A 15,449-nucleotide genomic window follows, 5' to 3' on the forward strand; every position below is an offset into this window, starting at 1 on the left:
TTGCTGTCCGTCTGTCCTGCAGTCAGTGCCGACACAGAGAAAGACCGTCTCCAGCAAAGAGACTCTTAGACCACAGGCAGAGAAACAAAAGAACGACAAATACTATCCAGCATAATAAGCAGAAGTTTTACCTCCAGCAGACTTAGCCTGTCCAATTTTTGCAGACATTAAGGAACAGATGAGCTTTAGGGAGAGTTCTGGAAGAGTGTGGCATGTCACTTCTGTTCCTTCCCGAGAGAGGTGAGGAAAAAACCATCACCGGCAAGCAAGCAGCCACCAGCACCTCGGCTAACGCGAGGGTGGTCCGACACGACTCGAACCACCTGGAAGTCACATGTCCAGCCGTGGCGAGTGTCAGCCATTCCCCAGAGCCCTCCCACCAGCCACCTCCAGAGCACGGCCACCCCACCGCTTTGCGCCCACTCCCAAGGGGACAACCGGGATGCAGAGAGCCTCGCTCCTTCGTGGGGTGCGCAGGCAGCCACGGTGCCGGTTGTAGGCTAGACAGCCGGTTTCGGTCCGGATCAAGTGCTGTGGTTTAACCCGGCATCTGGCAACTGGGACCAGACAGCCACTCGCTCACCTCTCCCCTGCCCTGTGGGATGGGGAGGAGAATGGACAAAAGGGAAAATGCATGGGTTGAGATAAAGACAGTTTAACAAGAGAACAAAGGAAGGAATAATAATAATAACAAAGAACATGCAAACCATGCAATACACAGTACAATTCCTCTCACCGCCCGATGACCGACTGTGCAGCCTGTCGCCAGGCAGCGATCGTGGAACTCGTGGATTACGCAGATCCCTGCCCTCGGCCAACCCCATTTATAAACTGAGCATGACATCTATGGTACGGAATATTTCCACTGGCCAACTTGGGCTAGCTGTCTGGCTGTGCTCCCTCACAGCTCCCGCACGCCTGCTCATTAGCTGAATATGGGAAACTGGAAAAAGTCCTTGATTTCATAGCAACAACTAAAAACATCAGCGTACTATCAACATTCTTCTCATAATAAATCCAAAACACAGCAGCTACTGAGAAGAAAATTAACTCTATCCCAGCCAAAACCAGAACACCAAGTAAAAGTCCCAAGACTGCTCAGGGCACCTAAAGCATTACAGTGAAGATAAGGAGGGTCTGAGTTGTCCTGATGCTTGGCAGCTCAACTTCAGGCACCTTAAATGGAGTAAGAATTCCAAAGCCTAGGGAAGAGTCGCTTCCCAAAACCTGCCTTGCCTTCCACAGCTTCAAGCTGGTTTCCCAGAATCAGCTGATCACTTCTGAAGAAACACAGCCATAATTTTTACATTTAAATGAAATGCTGTTTTATTAGAGTCTTTTTTTTTTTTTCACTATTCTTGTTACAGTTTTACTTTGGCTTGCCCACGAGAGCAGGTAACAAGCCAAATGCGGTTTCATTAGAAATATTTCAAAATTCTGGCCAAAGTCATGCTGTGCTGTGTTACATCTGAAGTCACGAACTGGCAAATTCCAGCATCAGCCAGGACAGTCCTGTTCCAGCCCAGCTTTGGCTTCTGGACAGCCCAGGCAGCCTCTTCTGCCAGGAACGGCTCCTAACACCAAGACATCTTCCACGCCAAAAATCACTACTTGAAGCCGCTCAGCATGCCAGGCAACTTCTTACAAGTTTTTTTTGTAACTTTTCCACATTTCCTCCTCAAAACCCTCTGCGAAAGTTCAGCTTAACGTCATATACACTCTGTTGTGAGCTGACATTGGAGAAATAATGCTTATTTCCCTGAACCCCCCCCCCGCTTGCTAGAACACAATGGCCTAAACCCCAGCCCTCACCTTTGTCTGGACTTTTGTCCAAAGCTGTGTCTAGGCTTACAAGCCTCCAACCCAGCACCCCAGCCACGCCAGGCTGGATAGGGACCAGTAAACGACTGGCATCTTCTGGAACCGCTGCTTCTATTCTCACCCCCGACCCCACATCCCACATACACGCACACTGCATTGGCACATTAGCACGAGCGCACTTGGCAAAGGCGGACACATTCTCAAAGTTTTAATCCATTAGCAATCTCTAATTAAGGGACAATTAATTTGACTCTGAGCTCTGCTCCTAATTTGCCTTGCAACTTTGGGCAGTCCATGTGAAATGCTACGTTTCGGCTTCCTATGCTCATACAACTCCTGCAGATATTAAAAAATGAATTTCTGTAAAGTGATTTCTGATCCATGATGAAAGGCAGTTCAGAAGTGTGAGGACTGCTCCTATTAGTATAATAACCGGTGCATTTCTTGATCTTTCATTCGGGGGAGGAAAAAAAACCCTATCTGAGTATCATTAATGAGGCTCGAAAGGTATAAATTGCAAATTGGATACTTTTGAAACTGTGGCCCAGAGAGGTTGGTGATGTGTATTTTTACAACAGCTAAAAATGGCAGGACAACACAACCATTTAACTTCTTGCGTTTCCCTGGGGAACGATGGACATCGTAAAACTTCACAAACTAAAATCACTAGAGATAAACAGAGTAGTGCAGACATGGAGGACGTTGAAGGGTAAATCTAGAAAGCACCTAATCCCGCTCGTTTCCTTCCCTGTGTAAAAACAAGTAACTGACACGCTTCCTGCAGATAAGGGCGCTCCCGACAACAGGAAACTCGCCTCTAGAAGCCAGCACACTTTCGCCACCAGGCCAAACTTTCTCCATTTGAACTCCACAGCAATTAAAAGCAGTGTCTGGCTAATCAGACATGAGCTGGATTAAAGATGCAGCTGCCCGACTCCCTGAGCCTCTCGCCGGCCGCTGGCTCACCGCAGAGCAGGGGGTTCCCAGCCCAGCACCTCAGTGCCGGCCCAGCCCAGCAGCCAGTCGGGACCCCTACAGCAGAAGCAGGCGCTGCTCCCCCCACCTCCACCATCCCTCTAGGCTGCCCTGCCCATGGACAGGTTTTAAAGCCAGACCTTGGGTTTTTTGGAGAGCAAGATCCAAAGGTGTGGGTGGAGAGGGTGCTGGGCACCCTCGCCTCAGCGCCCAGCAGGATTTGCCTCCTGATGTGTCAGATCTGCTCACCAGTCTCTGGTTTTCTTAAGAAATCATAACGCAAAAAGGGAAATAAGTATGCAAATAGTCAGAGAGGTCAAACAGGTCATTTAAGGTTTCAAAGTGATGACTTATGCAATAGATGAAGCACTCGGGTGCCTTTTCTCAGCTTGGTCACTGCAAAAGGAAGATTAAAGGGAGCAACAAAATGTTTCGGAGAAAACACAGTGAACACTCAAAGACATCTCTCCATCACAAACATCCGAAATCAACGCTGCTGCCCAAGAAAATACGCAAAAACACTAAAACCTTCCTTGTGAGCTTTCTGTGAAATACTTCTCTCCTGCTCCAAAAGCAAAATAGCGCTGTCTTTTCACACACAATAAACTTTCCACAGTCCAGCAAAGTAAAACTTCAATTTACCACAATAATAGTCTGATTTTCTCATGCTGCATTCATCAGTATTGAAGTGTATTTTATTCTTGCCTCTTTGCTTTTGTCCTCAAATAGCACGCTATAACCAAATGGTGATTTTTTTTTTATTAAAATCAATTGCACAGGGTTTCCCGTAGCCGTTTCTCTTTTTTTTTTTCTTTTTTTTGCAGGTGAGGCAGAGTTGTGAAATTGCCTTAATATTCAAGTGCAGATCATTACATTTTGATGTAAATTTGAGACAAGCAGGAACACGGGGAGATCTAATCAATCCCAGCTTTCTCTCCCAGGTACATGGACTCTCACAAAAAGAAAATACGGCCTGGTCATCTGATTTAAAAAAAAGTCACCCCTGACTACAATTCATTTTTTAACCCCCTCGGTCCTGCTGCTTTGAGGCTTTGCTCCCCACAGCAGGGGTCCAAGGCCGGAGGGTCCCCAATGCCGCCGTGGCGGGGACGCGCGGGACAGCGTCCAGCGGGCAAAGTGGGGTTTTACTGTAAAATGACCTTGATTTGACAGGCGCGTTCTCGGGTTTCAACAGATGCTGTGGGAAAGGCAACAGCAGCCGAGGCAGTCTGCAGGCATCTCTGATGATATGCAGACTTTTTTCCTTTTTTTTTTTTTTAAATAAATGGGGGGGGGGGGGGGGTAGTCTTCTCAGTTTCCATGACAACAGTGTCTCCACTTGTCTGTTATTAGATACCATCCGCTTCCTGTGTCTAAATTTTCAAACCAATCAGCAAAGTGTTTACAGATCTCACAGCTCCCGGGACAGTCCCCCCGCGCCCGCAGCGCGGCTCTCACGCCACGGAACGCTGCGGCGGTGGCGGGGGCTGCCAGGCCCCACGTCCTCGGCTGCGCGGCGACGGCAGCCGGCGGCGTGAGGTGCCCGGGGGCCCGCCGCCTGCCTCGCGCTGCCCCTCACAGGCGCCGCCACGCCGGGCTGTGTCCGGGTTGGTTTCTGCAACACAGCACAAACTTCGTTTTCATCGCCTGCCCGTTTCTGCTCCCGACTCACCCCGGCAGCAGCAGGAGCCCTCCCCGCCGCCCCGCCGAGGAGTTTCCTCGGGCCGCCCCCGCGGGTGCTGGGGCGCGGGGACTCCAGCGCAGCGCGGAGCCCGCGCGGGGCGGAGCTGAGGGGCGGCAGCGCGCGCAGCTGCCGCCTTTCCCGCCCGAGCACCCGGCCGCAGCACGCGCTCCGGGCGCGGGGCCGGGGCTGCCTCCCGGGGACCGTCTCACCGCCGGCGGCAGCCCGCACAAACGGCGGGAGGGCTGCCCTCCGCCGCCCCGCCGGGCCCGCTCCCGCCCGGCCCCGGGCCGCCCTCCCCGCTGCCGCCGCCTCCCCGGCGCGGCGGGACGGGGGCGGGCGGCGCGGGGCAGTCCCGGCGAACTCCCCGCCCGCGGCGGCTCAGCGGACCCAAAAGTTTGGCCGGGGCTCCCCGCCCCGGCGGGACCGCGCGCGGCGGCGGCGGCTGACCGGCACCCACCCCCCCCGCAGACCCACGCTCCCAGTGACACCGCGGAACGCCGCGGCCGCGCCGTTACCTCCTCGCCGCGGCCCTCGGCTCCCGCCGCCGCCGCAGGGCTGGATGCTGCCCGCGGCCGGCCCCGCTCCGCGCCCGCGGCGGGAGGCAGCCGCAGCCCGCGCCGCTGCCCGCCGCCCCCCCGCAACCCCCTTCCCCGCCGGCGGCGGCGCCGCGCCCCGCCGGGCCCTAGCGCCGCCCGCCCGCCAGCCCCGCCCGGCCCCCCGGGGCTGGCGGCGGGTGCCCGGGTCGGGCCTCCCCGAGCGGAAACTTCGGGAGAAGGGGGAGCGACGGGGGCGGGCTGGGGGCGCTGCTCCCCGGGGGCCGGTCCCACGCTATCGTCCCCTCTCCCCTCAGGGGAAACCCCGCCGGGGCCCCGCCCGGTGCGTGCCCTCACGCCGTGGCTGCCCCCGCGCCGCGGCTGCCAGCGACCTTCGGGCCGGCGGAGCCGCGCTGCCACGTGTGGGAAACGGGGACGCGCAGAGCCGCAGCTGCGGTTTGGGGTGCCACCGGGGCCTGGCGCCCCGCCACGCTGCGTTCCTCGCCGCGGAGGGCAGAGAGGGAGCCTGCAGAACCGAGGGTGCAGCCTGTCTCGCCCTTCCCCTCCTCCTCCTCCTCTGCTCCGCGGCAGCCCCAGCCTCCTGCCCCGCTCCCGGGAAGGCGGGGGGCCGCGGGCTGCGGCGGGGCCCGCCGGTGAGCGCGGAGGCCGGCAGCCCCGCCGCGGGCCTGGGGCACTGCCCAGCCTTGCAGGGCGTTGAGTTACTCGTAAATTGACCTTTCTCCAACCCACCCTGAAGCCTGGCAGCCCGAGGTACGTGCGACTGCTGCCGTGGTTACAGGAGAAGCCTGGCTTCGTCCTTTTACATTTATTTTGCCGTAATGTGGGAATGACTGGTTCGGGATGGGGGGAGATTTTTTTCCCCAAGGGCTATGTCTGTTCCTCGGCGCTGGGTCCCGACACAGGGCAGGACGAGAGCTGTGTCCTGCCAACCCTATTCCTGCCTGCCCAAGCTCCGCGACGCGACAGGGCTCCCAAGCCCGGACCCAATGCACTTGGTGTGGGAGACACGTGGAAAGCCAGGTTCTGCACCAGCATATTGCAGCCTTTGGAGGTCAACAATTTACAAAAAGTAGCAACTCTGAATTTTGATGATAAGATTTGAAAAAAAAACAAAAGGAATGTTTTTCTGTGTCTGTATCAAATACATCTTTACTGGTAGAAGGGAATGGAAATGTCATTCCTCTGCCCTTTTGCTGTCTCAGGATGGACTTTGACAAGCCAGCATAAGTTGAAGTGGCAGCTCGGTCCTTCCATTCGTGAAAATCGCTGGCATGAAACGTCTCCCCACCCCCACCTTGGTCCTGGCCATCTCCCTGGGCGCTGCTCCTCAGTGCAGATGGCCAGAGCCTCTTGTTGGTTCCCTGACGCTCGTCCCTTCAGCAGATGTGTGGGCTCAGTTTATTCCAAAGTGAATATAAAACCCTGGGGTTTCCCGAGCAAAGTGACAGTTTTCCTTTTGCGGGTGGTTTTGGTGACACAGAGAAGGAGGCAGTCCCATCCCACAGGATTCCTGTGTGAGACACGCAGGTCCCACGTTTGGTTTGGTTAAAACTTTTCTGCTGACTGCTCTGCAGTCTTCTTTCTTAGTTCAGTTGAGTAGCCATTGGCATGGTGGCCACTGGAGATGCTCCTGAAGTAAAACCACCTGACTCAGTTTAAATGGAAACACCCCGAGAACAGCTGAGCATCTGGGCTCAGCTATCAGTGCAGCTAGAGCGAGGGATCCTGGGCACCGTGTTAGTAACAAGACATCCGCTAACTGTTTTTAAAAGTGTAAATATCTGCTTGCAGCATCACCACATAAGGAAATCCCACAGATGCCAACAGAGGTTTCCATGAAGAGCAGAACCCTGGCCCCATTCAAGGAATCTCCAGATCACGTAATCGTCGTAGATGCTGCGGGTGTCAATTACCCTTTGCAGGGCAACTCCATATTAACATTATAAAGAAAGCATTTTTTCCTGTGCTTACTCTAAGCACTAAGCCAGGTAATTTTCCTAATGAAATCAGTAGTAGCGTCTCTTTGTCTTTTGATCAGCTCGTCTGAATTACTCTGTGCCTGTATCTATGCTAACCACAGCAGTTTTAAACCTCAGCCTAAGTTCCTGCAAAATTTAGCCACAAGTACATTAATTTCTCTGCTTCTGTTGCTTGCTCCCAGTGATGCAAGGTTCATTATTCTTTCATTTCTTCCTCCTTCCTCCCACTCATGTATTTGAGGCTTTCTTACATGCTTTGTAGCTCTACTTCCCACCTCCTCTTCATTTAGATCCTCCCTAAAGAAAAGGGTGTTTAGAAGACCCACATTTGCAAGGGAAAAATATTAATAGTGGAAACTTTCTCAAAGATGCATTTTTCCTACATCTCCGAGTGCGTCTTGTCTCTCCGTATCCATCTTAGCACTGTTAACTCTCCCATGTAGAGGGCTGCTTTGTTTTCTGTATCTGCCAGATGAAATTAACAGAGATTAAATTCTCACCTCTCTCCAAACGGGGGAGAATTTATGATTTATGCTATAGAACCTTTTCCCATGTCCACGTCAGCCCACTTTTTCTAATTGTCCTTCAAGTTTGTCATGAAGCCTTGTTTTCTTGGACAGCCTGTAAATCCAGGCTCTCCAGCTGGCAGCTCCTGGGTTACTTCTGGCCTCTCGGCCCAAGAGTTTACAGCCTTCAGAGCAGCCCCGAGGCACAGGCAGCTCCTCTCCTACCTCGAGCAGAAACGTCCCTGCCATCTCCTCCCCACTGCCGGCACAACGCGGTGCTTGCTGCGGGGACAGGCAGAGGAGAGGCACTTTGCCACAGGGATCCCTCTTGGGAACGGCTCTGCTCCCACGGAGGAGGCAGCTCAAAAGGAGCTTGTCTGCGTCTACAAAGTAGCTGTAGGTCCTACTTTAAAACCTGTTGTTCTCTTCAAGGACTTGCTGTAGCACCATGTGGTTGTTTACTAAACAGCAGAGTTAGGAGGCGTCGCAGGAGATGTGCACAGTGCTCCCGTGCGTGCCCTGCTCCAAGGCTCCGCTGCGTTATGTTGTTAGCCGTTGCCTTTTTTCACTCCCGAAATTGTTTATCGAGACTGGGATGGCCGGAGAGCTCCCAAGCCAGGTATTGCGGTTAATGGGAGCCACATGCAAATGAAGGTAACTGTGGTAGGAAATCGGTCACCATACAACTGCTCACCCATCACTTCCAAAATGGCATTTTATAGCTGTGCTGTTTACCATTTTTGTTTCTTGAACATGTTTAGTCTCTTCATTTGAAGACAAGGATAAAAATGGCAGTGCCTGAAGCCAGATAACGTGTTTGCAAGGGCAGGAAGATGTCAGTGACATTTTTGCAGTTACCCATTTGCCATTCGTACCTGACAGTGCAAAACCAGCAGGCGAATAAAAAAATATTCAACGAAATTTTTGGGTGTACCTGATATACCTAGTGCCTCGGTTTTGTGTGTGCCTGACTTGAGTTACACTTCAGAGTTTCAGAGGACAAATACTCACCTATGCAGTTCCAAGTCAATTTACTGTTGCCTCTCAGAGGTGCAGGGCACACAGCCCACGGCCAGCTCCTCTTTCCAGTGCTGCACACCCAACCACCCCACCGTGTCAGGCTGAGCCCCAGACAAAGCAGCGAAATACAGGAGGATTACAGCAATGACATTCCCTCTTTCATGCGTATGAATCAAGTCCCACTCACATTCCCCATGGACAGCCAGGCAGACCTTTTATAGTCACATAGGGGTACTTAATTATGCACATATATGTGTTCTTGTACTGCTTTAATAACAGTGTAACAGTCACTTGAGCGATGGATTTGATTTTATGAACCTAAAGGATAAAACTCAGGTTCTCTGGTGGACAATGAAACTGGATGTTTTCCACTCTTCCTTATTTCGTTTTTGTTAATACCACCCTTAAACTTTGAATTATCCTGCAAGTATTAGGGCTCATTAACTTTGTTTCGGCTTGTACTTTGTGTTAATGGGATGGTTTTTTGTAACAAATATGAATCACTTGAATGCTAAGGCTTAAATGTTTAATAAAAGTCATTAGTAGAATTACATGTGAGGACTTACAAGAAAGATGATGATGTTGTTATGGTTACTGCTGTATCTCTGGCTGTCAGTGGTCTTTCTGATTTACCCTCTGCTTATGTCAGGCCTTGAGCTTTTACCTTTCCGTGGATGGGATAATCTGGTCCTCGCGTACTCACAGCAAGCTCCAGGCTACATACCCCGCGCGTTCTCCAAGCTCACACGTATACGTGAGAACAGAGACCTTCAGCCTTCCTGCACACCCCAAACAACGTTTTTAAAGAGAAGAGCCATTTAACCATGGAAATAAAGCATGTTGTTTCAAATATTTCACATCCACTTTATCTTGCAGTCTTGCCAAAGTCTACTAAATTAAACATCTTCAGATCTGAGCACTTTCCACCCCTTTTGGAGTCTTGCTCTTAAAACCCTCTGTTTAAATGCTCCTTTGTAAATTCCCTGGGGTCTTTCATGTCTTGCTTTCCAGGCACCCACATTCCTCCCAGGAAAATCTCTCCAGCGAGCCTAGCAGAGGCCCAGCCAAAACATCACAGTGAAGGGCGCTTGCTTTGTTTCCCAAGTGTTTCCTCAAAAATGTATGCCTGGATCCATCTTCTCTCCCCTGGGTACACGTCTTGACAATCCAGCTATTGAAGTAGCTCAATGTATGCACACAGTAAACATGTCAACACATCACACTCATAAATTATTACAGGCAATGGCAAATCCGCCGCAAAGATTTTTCGACTTGAAGCCATAGAAGAGGATCTTCAGTGGAAGAAATGCTGAAAGACTTAAAGGAAGAAGTAAGCTGGCTGCTATCTGTTAACCTCATGCAGCTAGGATCCAAGATGGCATATGCATTATGCCCAGTGGAAAAAAGACTGATGACTATTCAGAGGGGCATTTTAGAATAACGCAAAACTACCAGAAAAAGTTTATGAAGCCACTCTGGTACTGCCAAGCTTAGTCCTACCTGTCTGTCTGAGGGGATCGCTGGGAAGCACGGTAGTCTGCAAAGTTTTGTAAAACTAGTTTTCTTTTTCAATTCTTTGCTCAGTCATCCTGGAATTTACACAGCCGTTACAGGTGTTGCTTTGGTTGCAACCAGTAAGGTTCAGACAGTATTTCTGGCTATTCTAGATCTAGCCTGAGGCAAAAGGATGCTCACTCTGCCTCCTCATTCACCTCACCATCTGCTCCCGAGGCCTTTTCCCCCTCTCCCTCGTTCTCCCGCTTCTTCCCATCCTCCTCAGGCTGCCCCTCCGTGCTGCCCTCCCGCCGTGCTGCCGAGCACAGGCAGATGTGCTTCCCGCATCTAACTTGGCAGGGGTGGTTAAAGATTTTGCTCCCTGGTGTAGCTCTGCTCCCCCTCTGAATTGACACTGCTGAGCCACCATCACGCCCTGTGTGACAGCACCAGCCCTCCCCAGCTCAGCCCAGACCACTTTCTCAGGTGGTTTGAGCAAATCTACTTTATTGACCATGGAAGTGGATTAAAAGTGTGGGGCACCCCAGTTCCCTGTGGCTGAGGAGCGGTCAGAAAGTGCTATGATGCTGCTGCAAGTGGCTTCTGCAGCTGCCCTGGCAGATCTCCCGGAGCCCTTTGCCAGCTCAGCAAATCCAGCTGCCCCATCCCCAAATCCGCCACAGTGGTGTTGGGCTGCCACGATGCTTCAGATCTGGGTGGAGCGGCACATGCATAAAGTCAACAGAGTGAAAAACAGATCATTAATCTCTTAATCTCCGTTACTTTGGGATCTGTCAAAACTGGGGGCTGCACCTGGCGTGACGCTGTGCCTGGCAGCTTCCCGAGACTTGCGGGTGGTGACAATTTTAGCTCTAGTGGTGCCCAGGGCTGTGGAGGAGCAGCTTCAGGTCTGCTCTGGTCTTGTGCTAATTTGGTGTGCGCCGCTGAGGCAAAGCATTCATCCTGCAAGCCCACATTTTGAAATGCCTGTGGAACTTCATCTGGCTTTGCATTTCCCAGGTATGTCAACCTGGCTCCTTGCAGCAATGTGTTTGGCCTGTAGCAAGGCTCACGGTAGATTGTATGCTGGCCTTCATCAGGGCACTCACCAATCAGCCATTTTAATTACAGGAGATATTTTTTCCCAGCATCTTAGTTATTTTGTTGGCTTTCAAGTTCTGAGATGAATGGCATCTGATTCGCTGAGTCTCTTTTTTTTTCTCTGCTTCTGATACTGTCTTGTCTTTCACGTGTGTAAAAAGTAGATTTTCCTACCATCCTACTAGTCCAATATGCCAGCTGCACATTTGATACTTCTTAGGCATTCAAAAAAGCCCTGATACCTGTATCAAAAGGAAGGGAACGTAAACAAGGAAACCTCACAGGTATTAGCCCCCATACCTGGTACAAGCAGTGGGACCGGAGTGTTGTGTGGTGAGAGGACAAGAGCCTTTTGGCTATTCTGCCTTGAGAGGGATGGGGAACCGTGGTCACAGATTTCCTCATAATCCCTCTTTCACTTGCCAAAGTCTGTGCTATGTTCTATTAATCTCACCTGGACTTACATTAGTAACACGGCTTTGCTGGATCACATTTAACTGTTCGTATATTTGGATTAATTTAACGTGAGCTTTACTGAGAGAGTGTTTCCTTCTGCAGGCTGAGAGCTTTCTGTTTCTAATAAGTGCAACCACTGTATTATTCTATGGTCACCTCCTTGTCCCTGAGAAAACAAAACCTCCACATTTTATTGAGATGAATCAAAGACAGTGATCAACTTATCTTGTAAACTAGCTTTATGCACATCTCATTAAATAATGTAAGTCATAATAATGCAGTTAACCAAAACCCAGAACTTTTTCTGCCAATTTTATGCTTTTCTTGCTTAAATGTTTACGCTGCGAGTGTAGCCCATCTGGTTTAGATTGTAGGATGGAAGTCACAAGACTTACCCACCATCCCCTGACTTCTAATTCTGGAAAAGACTGGAAGTAGTTTGGCAACATAATATGTTTCCCTGCCTCCTGTAGAAATAAATCTCCAGCTTCAGAGTATATTGCAGCAGACAACGAGGTAATTTCGAGACACAGGCCCAAGCTACAAAATAGGCAGCTGAATCCAGATTCAGGTTTCTGGTAAGTCAGTGGCTGGAGTTCACGCTGAGGTTCAGGCTATTGCAAGTTAGGTAGGGATTAGCTGTACAATCTACATTCAAGCCCAAATTTTGACACAGCAACCCATGAAGTTCAGCAACACCTGGATGTCTGGGTCTGGTCTGAGTCTCCAGGCATTTTCCCCTGGAATCGAGGTGTTAATAGTCTGGTTCCTTCAGTAGTCTGCTGAGTACAAATGCAAATGCATGCTGTGTCTGCAGCTATTGCAGAATTATCCGTTGCAGGTATTTGCATGGTGATTGTCCACTAATGTACTACCTCTCAACATTCATACAATCAGAGAAATGTTATTGTCTCCATTTTACTGATGAGGCAGGAAAGCGCAAAAAGGCTCGGTCACACGTGGAGTCTCCATACATCTGGGAGTTGAGTCCTCCACGAGTGCTGCAACAACGGAGCCAGCCGTTCCCCAGCTGAATTCAATGTGACATACTGCTACAGATATCTGATACCTAAATAGCACTCTCCTTGCAGAGTTCCCAAAGCCCTTTACGAAGGTGGCTGAATAGCCTTCTTCCCAGTTTGCAGGTGGAAAATGAAAAACACAAGCAAATCCCTGTGAAAGGGTCTTACCCACTGCGATGAATACATGAGTCAAGGGAAGGACCAGGCTTGTGAAATGCTTTGAGACAGCTGGGTTGAACATTTACCAAATTTTAAGGCATGATTAAATACAGTTGCTGTTTGTTCATAAACTGTTACTGGATGCTGTGTCTACTCACAGTGGAAACTCAGAAATCCCTGTGTGTCCTCGTTTGGCTGGCAGCAGGAGGGGTAGGATGTGCCAGGATGACAAAGTGCTGTATGCTGGCCCATTTTGGCCACTCTGGGTATATCCAGCCACGTGGAACCGATAAGGGCTTTGAAAATACCTGGCTGATTTGTATAAAGCGTGGAGCAAGTTGTCCTTTAGCCTCTTTCAGATAACTGATGTGGCCACTGGTTTTCATTTACTAAGTGACCATCAAGATAAAGAGAGATTTATTGCTTTTAAGGCAATGAGGCAAGTGACGCATTCTTCACATGCCAAAGCAGACATGGGTGGTTCTTTCAGTAGTACCTGGGTTTTATAAAGCGATAGGACTGAAACGGAGCCAGACATCTGAACCACTACTTGCTTCAAGAGACGGCATATCCAGAGGCAGGAGCATCGCAGCTTGGATCTTTCTCTACAGTGAGTCAGCTTGGAACACAAGGGCCAGTTGTTTCTCTTTTCTTCTGTTAACATGTATCTGGAATGACGCCACGGATGTCACACAGCTTCTCGGCACTACAGGGGCAGCTGCGTCCCTGTGCTGGGTGGGAAGGGACTGTGTGCCTGGCTGTGGCTCTTGCGCCATGTGGCTGCACACATAGAGCACAGGCTGAGGTAGCAGAGGGGTGCGGGGGTCCCAACTTTGTGCCTCCACTCCTCTGCCTCTGTGCCCAAACACCTATGCCCAAACAAAATAAGATCTGTCAATGTTTCCCCCCTCAGAGTACAACTCCCGAGAGCAAGTGGGACCATTGTTTAGACTAGACAAGGTAACTCTACGATAAAATACTTGAAATAACAGAGAAAAATATGAATGCTGGAGGAGATGGAAGGTCACAGCCTGTGGATTCCAGCCAGCAGGTGCTGGCACTTATTTACACACGAAATTTTGGTTCTGCATCCTGTATTTTGTCACTCCTGGAAAATGAGGTTATGACCCTCGGACTTGAGAGGCCCAGGCTCATCTGCAGACTCTCTGAGACATTGGGGTGGATGTTTGGCCTTATGCTGGTTCAGTCCCTCCCTATGGAATGGGGATAACAGTTCTTCCCTACTTCACAGAGCTGCTGTGCAGATAAACATGTTCACAAGCGTGAAGCCCTCAGCTACAGAAGCGATGATTAAGTGCGGTAAATAAAGCAGAAGACACAGCGTTGTGTGAGGATGCCAATCAGCCCACACTGCTGCGGAGTTCAGCAAACACCCGCTGCTCACTGGCTCTGATGTATGGTGTGGGTCACCACCTTCTCCAACACCAGGATTATAGCCTCAGGTCACCAGAAACTCCACAACTACCCCAGAACATCCAATGCCTTGCATCAGCTGCCAAAAGGTTTTGTCCTGAAATCCGTCCTTCAGCTGTGCCCGGGTTTTGCAGGGGCAAGCATGGAGGTTGAAGACAGCACCTCCCAACCTCCTGTACTGTGGGGCCCCTCGCACATCCGCTGAGAAACACTTGTGGAGCTAACTTCAGGGTGTTAATCTACAGTATTTGTTCAGAATACCTGGTTTTATGGTTGTTGTGGGAACTACAGCTGGGAATTTCCTGACTTTGGTGCAGACAAAAATATCTGCACAGGGTGACATGGTCTAGCTGGGAGCTGGGGGACCTGACACGGCCAGGGGGTCTGTGTAAATCAGGGCGTCTGTTGTGTGCCTGCTGAGGCTGGAATTGGACTTAGGTGATCTTTCAACAAAGATGCACATGCTGCTTTGCCCAGCAAGCATGCTTTCCAGCCATGCAGTCCTCGACCACTAAGCGTTGCTTCCCCTCTTGCTCTTCCAGCGGGAACACCATGTCTCAGGGGCTCATCCTCGCCGGGTGGGTGGACTACAGCAAGACCTCTGCTCCTGACTGTAAAAAAAGATGGAAGCAGCACCTCTGGGCAAAAACTTCCAGCTATATTTTCCTGGAAACTGCAATGCGTTGAATAAAAGGGCAGCTCCATTACCAAAACATGAGGATCACGAGGATCAGCACCGAGCAAGAGACCCTTTGAAAAGCCATTGTGAAGGAGTGGCTGAGGAGGGTCTGTGCTCTGCACGTGGGCTGGTGGGAAAAGATCCTTTTGAAAAATGCCTGTTAGCTAGTGCAGGCTGGGTGGCTTCAGGTAAAAATCAAAAACGCAGCAAAAGTCATATTCTTCAGAAAGATGTTCTCTGAGCCCCAGGGCTAGGTCACTTCTAGCAGGTGAAGTTCAGGAGCATGCAGGAGGTCAGGGTCAGGGTGAGCACACTGGCTGCCCAGCTCTGGAGGTGCTGCTTGTGCCATGATGAGTAACAGCTCTCCACCATGTGCATACTGCACTTTGCTCCCCTAACAAAGATGGGACATCACTGGGACAAATGCTGCTCCTCAACTGTTACACACATGGTGCTGCTGTGGATTTAGTTCATTTACTGTCAATTAAAATGTCTGAGCATTGCTACGGATATACTGGCATTACTCTTGCCAGAGGGAGAAACTGAACAAATCACTCAAGATTGC

General features: G+C 50.6%; 1 protein-coding gene across 5 annotated transcripts in view; it reads right to left on the bottom strand.

The window, feature by feature from the left end:
* The window catches only part of FOXN3 (forkhead box N3), a 215,090-nt gene extending 210,027 nt beyond the window's left edge, over positions 1-5,063 (bottom strand). For all 5 annotated transcript variants that reach the window (XM_075426078.1, XM_075426077.1, XM_075426075.1 and 2 more), the window contains exon 1: positions 4,996-5,063. The gene's annotated coding sequence lies outside the window, so the exon portion shown is untranslated. The remainder of the gene's footprint in view (positions 1-4,995) is intronic.
* Between the last annotated feature and the right edge of the window lie 10,386 nt (positions 5,064-15,449).

The sequence above is a fragment of the Opisthocomus hoazin genome, chromosome 7 (genome assembly GCF_030867145.1).
Source record: "Opisthocomus hoazin isolate bOpiHoa1 chromosome 7, bOpiHoa1.hap1, whole genome shotgun sequence".
Lineage (NCBI taxonomy): Eukaryota > Metazoa > Chordata > Aves > Opisthocomiformes > Opisthocomidae > Opisthocomus > Opisthocomus hoazin.